Consider the following 8,301-nt stretch of genomic DNA (forward strand, 5'->3'; position numbering starts at 1 on the left):
TTAGGAAATTACTTAGCTTAATGACTACAGCACAAGCTTGGGAAATGGCAAATCAGTCAAAGAGCAGTAGTTCTCTAGAAGAAAAGCAGATACAGGAGATTTTTTTTTTTTATCCCCTTGCCTGTCCAGTTTTACAGCCCTACACTTAGCTCCCCAAAAGAAAGTTTTGTTGCCTTTCCAAAAAAAAAAAAAAAAAAAAAAAAGCCTATCGAGTACGGTGCCATTAGCATTAGACACCATCTACCACAGCTGAAAACAGGAAATGTTCCACTCGAATAATCCAAAACGCTGAGTAGCAGATTGCAACATCTACATTTTCCGGCCAGCCGGAGGGTTTCTTACAAGTGCTGACCCCAGCACTCCCAGAGCAGGCTTTTCTGACGATGTTTATGACAAGAACACTGTAGGGTTTCCTTCCCAGGGGACGATCCTGCTCGAAGGTCACCCCAAGCCCCCTCCTGCCCCAGATTGCACCCGCAGAGGCTGTGTTTAAGGGTCAGTTTGGGGGTGACTCCCCACTGCAGCACTTCAGACATGTCCCAGTGCCACCTTCTGATCCTCCCCAGCGTGGCCCTTCTGTTACCACTACTGCTCTGGGACTCTGCCCTTATTCCTGTCCTGGTTTCATGCCTGCTCACGTGTCCCTCTGATCTCTGTAGGTCTGACAATTGCCCTGCTCAAGACACATTTCTTTCCAAAGGCACTGAATTTATTAAAGACCAGTGGCATAAAAGGACAAGATAGACCAAACGGCATCTGTGTAATCACTGTCTTCCTAGTGCATTCACGTGCGGGTGATTTTACCACCAAGCCCCATCTCTGCTACCCTTAAGAAAGCCTCTTGACATGCACTGAGAGGTACCAAAAAAATGAAAGGTCATATTGCTGCCAGGAGGCAGGCAGGCCCTGACATTCTCAGATGCCCTTTGGTACCACATGGATCACACCTCTATTGAGGATGCTCTGGGTGCAGAAAGCTGAAAGAGTCCTCACCCAGAGCAGGGGGGTTGCTTGCTTGCATATCTCCTTTATTAGGATCACCCTTTCAAAGCAGCAGCAGGGCCTAAAACATCCACGGAACCAAAAAGTCGTGTGGGAACTTCACCTAACACAACCCCCTCTTCTCCCATGGCTCAGTGCTGGTCCCCGGGTCTCTGGGTGGGGCAGGTTACGGGCACCCAGGGGCTGGCAGAGCTCACGTTTGGACCCTGGACTTTCCTCCACAGCTGCAAGAGTTCAGAGGTCTGGGATAAGTTATCGGCGAGATGCTTTCCAGCGCCGTGCCCTTAAAGCAGCTTAAGGAGTCACTATCTCACGTTCTGGTTTAGTTGCGTCGCACAGGGTACATGCAAAGACACATCAGACAAGGTTGGGATGAGATCCTTGAGCTTTCAGCTGTCTTTTAACAGTTGGTGCTTGCACAAGCACTTTGACAGTGTTTCACCACCCTGAACACCAGGATCCAGCACAGTGTGGAGCAATTCCATGAATTACCACATCCCTGCTGCACGCTGGCTTTGGTCAGCCATCTAAGCAGCTAGCATCACTTCAACGTTGGGGTGGTTTGGTAGCTTTTTGTTTGTTTGGGGGGTTTTTTTGTTTGGTTGGTTGGTTTTGGTGTTTTTTTGTTTTGTTTTGTTTGGGGAGGGTGAGGGCGTTCAATATTACATTAGGTGATGTTCTTGGGAGTAGCAAAATAAACTTTTAAAGTAAACCAGACTTGTAAAATCAAGATGACAACAACTTCCAGTATAATGGCAATTGTTTTACCATTGGACTGAATGAGCTCAATAAATACTAAAATACTCAGATATAAACTTCTTACCATTCCATTGGTAGAACAAGTTTGGTCCAGGCTGGAAAGCAATGCAAGCTGTTACCAGACAATTAGACCACAACCAAGGCAGCTTCTAACACCTTTCCAGCAGCAGCTGTTTGAATTTGGAGAAAATCCTGCTTGCCAAGGACTAGGTAGAGTCACTGCTTCCTGCCAGAGGCACCTTTCCAACCAGATTTGGATTACTGCAACAGGTACCTCATGGTCCTGGCTTCGGAGTGGCTGTAGTAACATTTGCAATTTCAACTTGCTCTTTCAGTATTGCAAACGGTTTCCCACTGATTTCTTTAGAGCTTCTTGTCAGTGAAAAACTACCTAGCTTCACCCTGGAGACAGGGGAGCAAGAAGCAATAACCTCTCCCTTAAACACTGAAACCCCAGCGTTTTGCAAGGAAAGCAAGGAGAAATTAAAATCCCAGGGCCAAAATTCTCTCAAATGTCATGTATGTGCCAAAGACTTTCTATATTTGTTGCTTTGCTCTCACATGCTGACACCAAACATGTTTGGTAACAGGGAAATAAAATGTAGACTATCCCATGTCGTACAGCAGTTTGAGCCTCAGCATGGTGAAACCCCCCAGAAAACTGATTGCAAGATGGGTACCTGGAAGTCAGCTAACATCCCCATATTGATAACAGTAACCCTCATGTTGGAAAACTGTATTCTGCCATCATCTGTATGTGCTCATGCCGATCAGTTCATCATCTCCAAGCCTCACAAGGGACCCATTCCTACAACACAGCCACAGCTTCCACCGCTGTATTTGGTGCACAGACACGTAATAGCACTTATGGTCCCCTTCCAAAGTCTAATGACAGCAAAGTATTCCCAACAGCCCCATGGCAGGAATTAGCCTGAGAAGACTGTATAATTGCTCCTCGCTATCTGTGAGGCACAGAAACCACAGCCTGGATTTATCCTGCCTCACTGAAGTGCCTGGGATGGGAGCAGTACTGTCTGCAACTGATGGAAGAGATTCAGCAGCAGCAGGACCTTCCTGACCATGAATGGGCTGCGTTGCCTTCAGAGGTGTCCCTTCCTCTCCTGCTCACAATGGAGCAGCTCAGAGGCAATCAAGCTCCTGAGCATTTTAATTTAAGCCTCCAAAGCAACAGAGGAGAAACTGCTACCCTCCTTATGCCTTACAGCTCTGCTAAGAGGCATCCAAACCCACGTGTGCTCAGCGGCTGAGGATGCAAACCCCAAATCCCATCTCTGCAATTCTTTAAGGGGTTCCTCTAGTCTGATAAACCACAACCTCATAATTGCAGCAAATGAACACAGGCTCCTGGGTGAAAACACACGTACTTTTAGTTCCTTTGCATTAGCCTCATCCCAGTTCCAGCAGCCCCTAAGCAGACTGTAGGCAAGAGTGCCTAACCCGGTGAGCATCTCCATTTCTTTGCCCGGTTTTCAGGGCCATACAAAAGCATTTCAAGGTCTACTGTCTTTCAATGCAGAGCAGCGTTTCCATACCAGTCCTGATTATTCTTTATTCGTTTGCAAATGCTTTTTCATCTCTAGTCACACCACGGTGGGTGTATTGGCCCAAGCACATGATTCAATTCACAGCTCACACACTTGAGAGATTTGCCAGCTGGAGTGGTATGTACACTGCGTTTTTGGGAAGAGGCAAGACTTGAGCTACCAAACAGAGAATACCCAACTCTGGAAGAGCATGATCTGGAAAATGCCCCTGAAGGAAGGTGTCTCTCCTTCTTTTGACCATAGAGGGAGCTGAATCTCCAGTGATAACCTCTTTAAAAAAGAAAAGACAAAGCATCCAAGCTCCAAGTCCCAATATACAGCCCAGAAATTATATTGGCCCCACTCACCAGCACATTACCCAGACCTCACACGTAGAGGAAGAAGGCAATGCGGATTAAATAATTAATGCTCCTGGATACTGTTTTCTCCCAAACTACAGGGGATCACAGAGGAAAAAACACTTCCTTAAATATGATTGATTGCTCTTGCTGGCACAGCAAGAGAAAGAAATCAGACAGGAATATTCTCCATTGTTCTGCTGGGGCTCTGTCAAACAGTATAGCTCCTGCATTTCAATGAATGATAAATTGCTTTTAAGAAGTGACTTTTATGTCAGTGAGCATGTTGTTATTGATTACTTTAATCTCGCACTGAAAAACAGTCTTCATACCCTACTGCTCTTTAAATCACCCAAAGAGTTTAGAGGTTGCTGTCTAACAAGCTCCTAAGTCATATCTTCCTTGTCAATCTTATCAACCCCTTGTTTAATTGTAAAAATGTAAATAAAATGCAGTGAGCATTGGCCTAATGCCTCACGACTCACCTATCACTTCCAAAGAGAGAAACAAGAGATTCTTCAGCTGCACTTGAGGCTTGTCAAGCATCATTTTAATTCTAAGCAAGTTCTGGCTCTCTCAGAGCCACAGCGAAAGCCAGAGCACAGCAGTGGTTTTATGGGTAACAAGATACACATGTCAGAGTGAGGAAAGCCTCCATGATTTCCTTATGTCTGAGGAATACCAGTTTAAACACCAGCTAAAGAGCGACACGCCCTGGGACCACCCACGACTTTGTTCTCCATCCTCACTATGCAGGAGAATGATGCTCTTGGTGGCACCAGAGATTAGAAGCAACTGGAAGATGATCCCAGCATTGTCTTTTCTGGCCACTTTCGTGTTAATGGAGCCTGCTCTCTTATCCAGCTAGCTTTGATTACCCTGGTAAATAGAATATCTTGCTTTCAACATGGGGATGCTCGGCAAAGTAATCACCCAGCGCAAAGGGAAGCCTGGCAGGTACATCCCAGCATGTAAACAAAGACATTGCTGATGCTACCATGTATGTTGAAAAATTATTGGCCAAGTAGGACTTGAATGCATACTGACACAAAGCTTTCCATGTCTTCTGGATACTCCTACTTCTGCAAGGCCAATGTCAGCATCTCCTCGTTAGGTCCCGGGGACTAGATGCTATGAAATGACTTCCAGCATTTGCAGAAAGGCACCGCTGGAGCAGAGGAGCTCCTGGCAGATCTCACTCAAGAGCAATCTGCTCCCCTAACATCAATCAGAGTAAGAAGTGACCATCCGCTCTCAGAGCTGGAAAGGTGCACAATGTTCTAAAAAATTTTCTAAAACATATTGCTGTGACATCAAAAGAAAAAAAAAAAATGACAACTTCTCTCAGGCAGAACAAGGCTCTTGGCTTTCCAAAAGCCTGACCACTTCAAGGGACCTCAGTTCAGGAAACCCTCTGATGACAACCAAGAATAAAGCATGTGAACAAAGAAAACTAGACACTAAAATTGACAAAAAGAAGCAGCAACCAGACCGCCAGTTTTTTTCTACAGTGTTTCTCCCAAATCACTGTGTTAAAAAGTTAATGTTGTATATATATATTTTTAAGAAAAGAAGAGCAATAAAATATCAATTACTATACCAGTCATGCTTCAATCTATTTCTGTTCTCTTCTTTTACTTGGAGCATCTCTAAATTATTTTTTTTTTGATACATTGAATTTAAGCAGAAACAGAAGTGATCTGGATGCAGGCTGATGATACTCCACCACCCAACCTGCAATAAGGGAGCTCATCCCCTCCACAGTTATGCAGCTAGATCCCAAAGTACTAAGCATCAGCTATCAGGGCTCTTTTATCTACAAGAAAAGCTGTTGGGGACGACCATGCTTCAGGCACATCAGTGGGATTTCACATTAAGTGCAATTTGTGCCTTTTCCCCTAAATTGCTGGGTTTAGCTCAAACCAGGCACACTTCTTGAAGAAACTGGCCCTACGTTGATCAAAAGACACACTGGCCATCCAGATCGGGTGAACAGCTTCTGCCTGTGCTTTACAGTGCCAGTCTATCCTAAATGGACCATTTTCCAAAGTAATGCAAGTGCCTTAACTTCACTGAATGCAAATTATACAAGATGGCTTTTAAAGAAACCTAGCTTAATATACTACATTCCCAAACAACTACTGGGCAACACTTCTTCCCTCCTTGTAAATGTTATTCTTTGACCCTTAAAGAAGCATAGCAAAGATCTTGTTAAGCAGCAACTTACTAAATCAAGAATTCAAATCAATAGCCTAGGCATAGCCTGATTTAAAAACCTATTTTAAAACTAAATTAAAAAGCAGTCGCATTGCCAATTGACAAGATTAGAAAGGTTTCCCTAGCAATTGTTGAGATTACAAACTAATGAACCATGCAGAAAGAAGATGGAGCTGGGGGGGATCTGAGGGCAGGGGGCAGGCAGGACCAGGAGGGGGAAACGTATGTGCATTTGCACTGTTGGTATTTAACAAATATGGTCACATCTCAAGGACTTGTAGAAAGCATTATAACCTTAAAAAATGAAAAGTTTCCTGGATATTTGTCCTCAGCGGTGCCAAAGTCCAAAACAAGAGCAGCAGAAGGACATTAAAATAACTGCAAGGTTGGTAGCTCGAGCAAAGGGAGCAGGATGGGCTCCTCAAAGCCAGACCTTCACCTACAGCTCCCAAAAGGTAGAAAAGCGAGCATACACCAGAGCCTTAACTGGGCCCTCTAGTTCAGCTGGTTATCCAGGGCTTATAGGGAAAAAACAGGGGTCTGGAAAACAGGACCTGCGAGGTGAGAAAGGAAGGAAATAGGGTTGCAGCTAATGTAGCTTCAAATTCCTCTCATAAAGAAGAAAAGAAACAACTCTCCATGTCATCTGGGGCTAGGGTTAGAAGTAATGGGGTGAAATTGCAGCAAGATGAGAGATCTTTACAGCGGTAAAGCACTGGGATAAATTCACTTATAGAAACTGAGAAATCTCTGTCAGGGAAGGCTCCTTACGAAGAGGTCAAACATTCATTTGTCATGGTAAAGCCAGACACAGAGAAATGGGCCAGGAGACCTCTTGAAGTTGATCCCAGCCCTGTTTTCCCACAATTGCACAAAATATCATTGTGCATTAACACAGCAGAGTCTTTTCTTCAGCTTATCAGGCCTCGGGAGACCTCAAATTGAGATGTAAACTCAATTCCTACCACTTTGCTGTGCTCAGGCTCTCCCCCCCGCACACCCCAACCCCATTTATTGAGCCTCCCGAGATGTAGCTATGGTGAACAACCAACAACTCATAAGGAGCCAAGCCCAGGGGTTATTTCACGGCCCATTCCCGGCAGCAGGAGGGAGCAACAAGGAAGACAAAAAGGAGGCAGGCTTTGCTGCTGCCCTGAGAAATGCAGCCTAGCAACCTCCACACAATAAAGCTCAAAGTGCGCAGACACTGCCTTACAAACAGGGGGTTTGCTGGCCCCCCCCCCGCAGTCACATAACAGACTCATCACTGGTGTTGACTGCTTTCGTCCACCGAGGTAGCACAGTTGTTTAAGTTTTTTTCCTGGGAAAAGAAATTCTTAAAAATCAGGCTGGGAAGAGAGCAATTCCTGCTGCGAGACTCAACGTAAGTGAACTATTATAAAAGGGGCTGGTCCAAGACCAGAGCTGTATAAAAAAAGCCAAGACTACAGATTCACAAATAAAATAGCTCCAAACCTTTCAAAGCCCAATATTTACTGTTTCTACCTGAGCATGTCTGAGTTTTTTCTCTTGTTTGTTAGTATTGTGCTTTTAAACAGGTAACACCAGCACCAGTCAGATATTTTACTGCCCTTGCCCACAGGACAGGCAACGGGCTGCTTTGCAGGAATATATATTATCTCCTAAGTTGTTTGACTTGTAGAAAATAAAGACAAATAAATAAATAAAAAGAAATTTGCAAAGCATTACTCCTGTTGTATCATTGCATTTATATGATGAGCTCTAGTGACAGTGTCAGACTGCAGGTGCTCAATATACCTGACCCAACAAAAAATTATTGCACAGGAAAAAGTCACAGGATACACCCCACCTACCTCAGCTACCTACGTAAGCAGGAGGAACAGGTAGACATTTTGGGAACGATAACAGCTCCTCGGAGGATCCACAGCCCCATACAATGCAGGAGGATGAGCTAGGGTGACCCAGTACAGGCAGTGCCCTCAGCAACAGGGTCTGGCTGGAAGCATCTGAAGCTGGGTCCTCATAAAAGGCTCTATCAGTGCTCCCCGAGAGCGTGAAGCAGCTTCAGAACCATCCAGGAACAGCAGCTAGAGCAGGTACCAAGACTACAACACAAGCTAAGAAGCCCACCCAAGCTGAAGGTCCAGCTTGAATATACTCCTGGGCTCGTGGGTGTGGGTAGAGGCCCCAGGTGAGGCTCCTTAGGGCCATTAAGGCCCATTGGGGCCCTCAGCTTTACACTGGACACACTTGGCCCCACAGGTCCTGCTGGCCAGAATGTCCTATATGACCTCAGGGCATACCTGCTCCTCCCCATCCAACAGCTACTGCAGGGGAGGCTCCCTCTGTGTTAAAGCACAGGTTTATAAGCACAAAAATTAGAAAAGCACTAAGGAAGCACTCATCAGGCACACCTGAACGAGTGTTTAGAAACTGTT

Source organism: Tyto alba, unplaced genomic scaffold (assembly GCF_018691265.1).
Source record: "Tyto alba isolate M040663 unplaced genomic scaffold, T.alba_DEE_v4.0 Super-Scaffold_1, whole genome shotgun sequence".
NCBI lineage: Eukaryota > Metazoa > Chordata > Aves > Strigiformes > Tytonidae > Tyto > Tyto alba.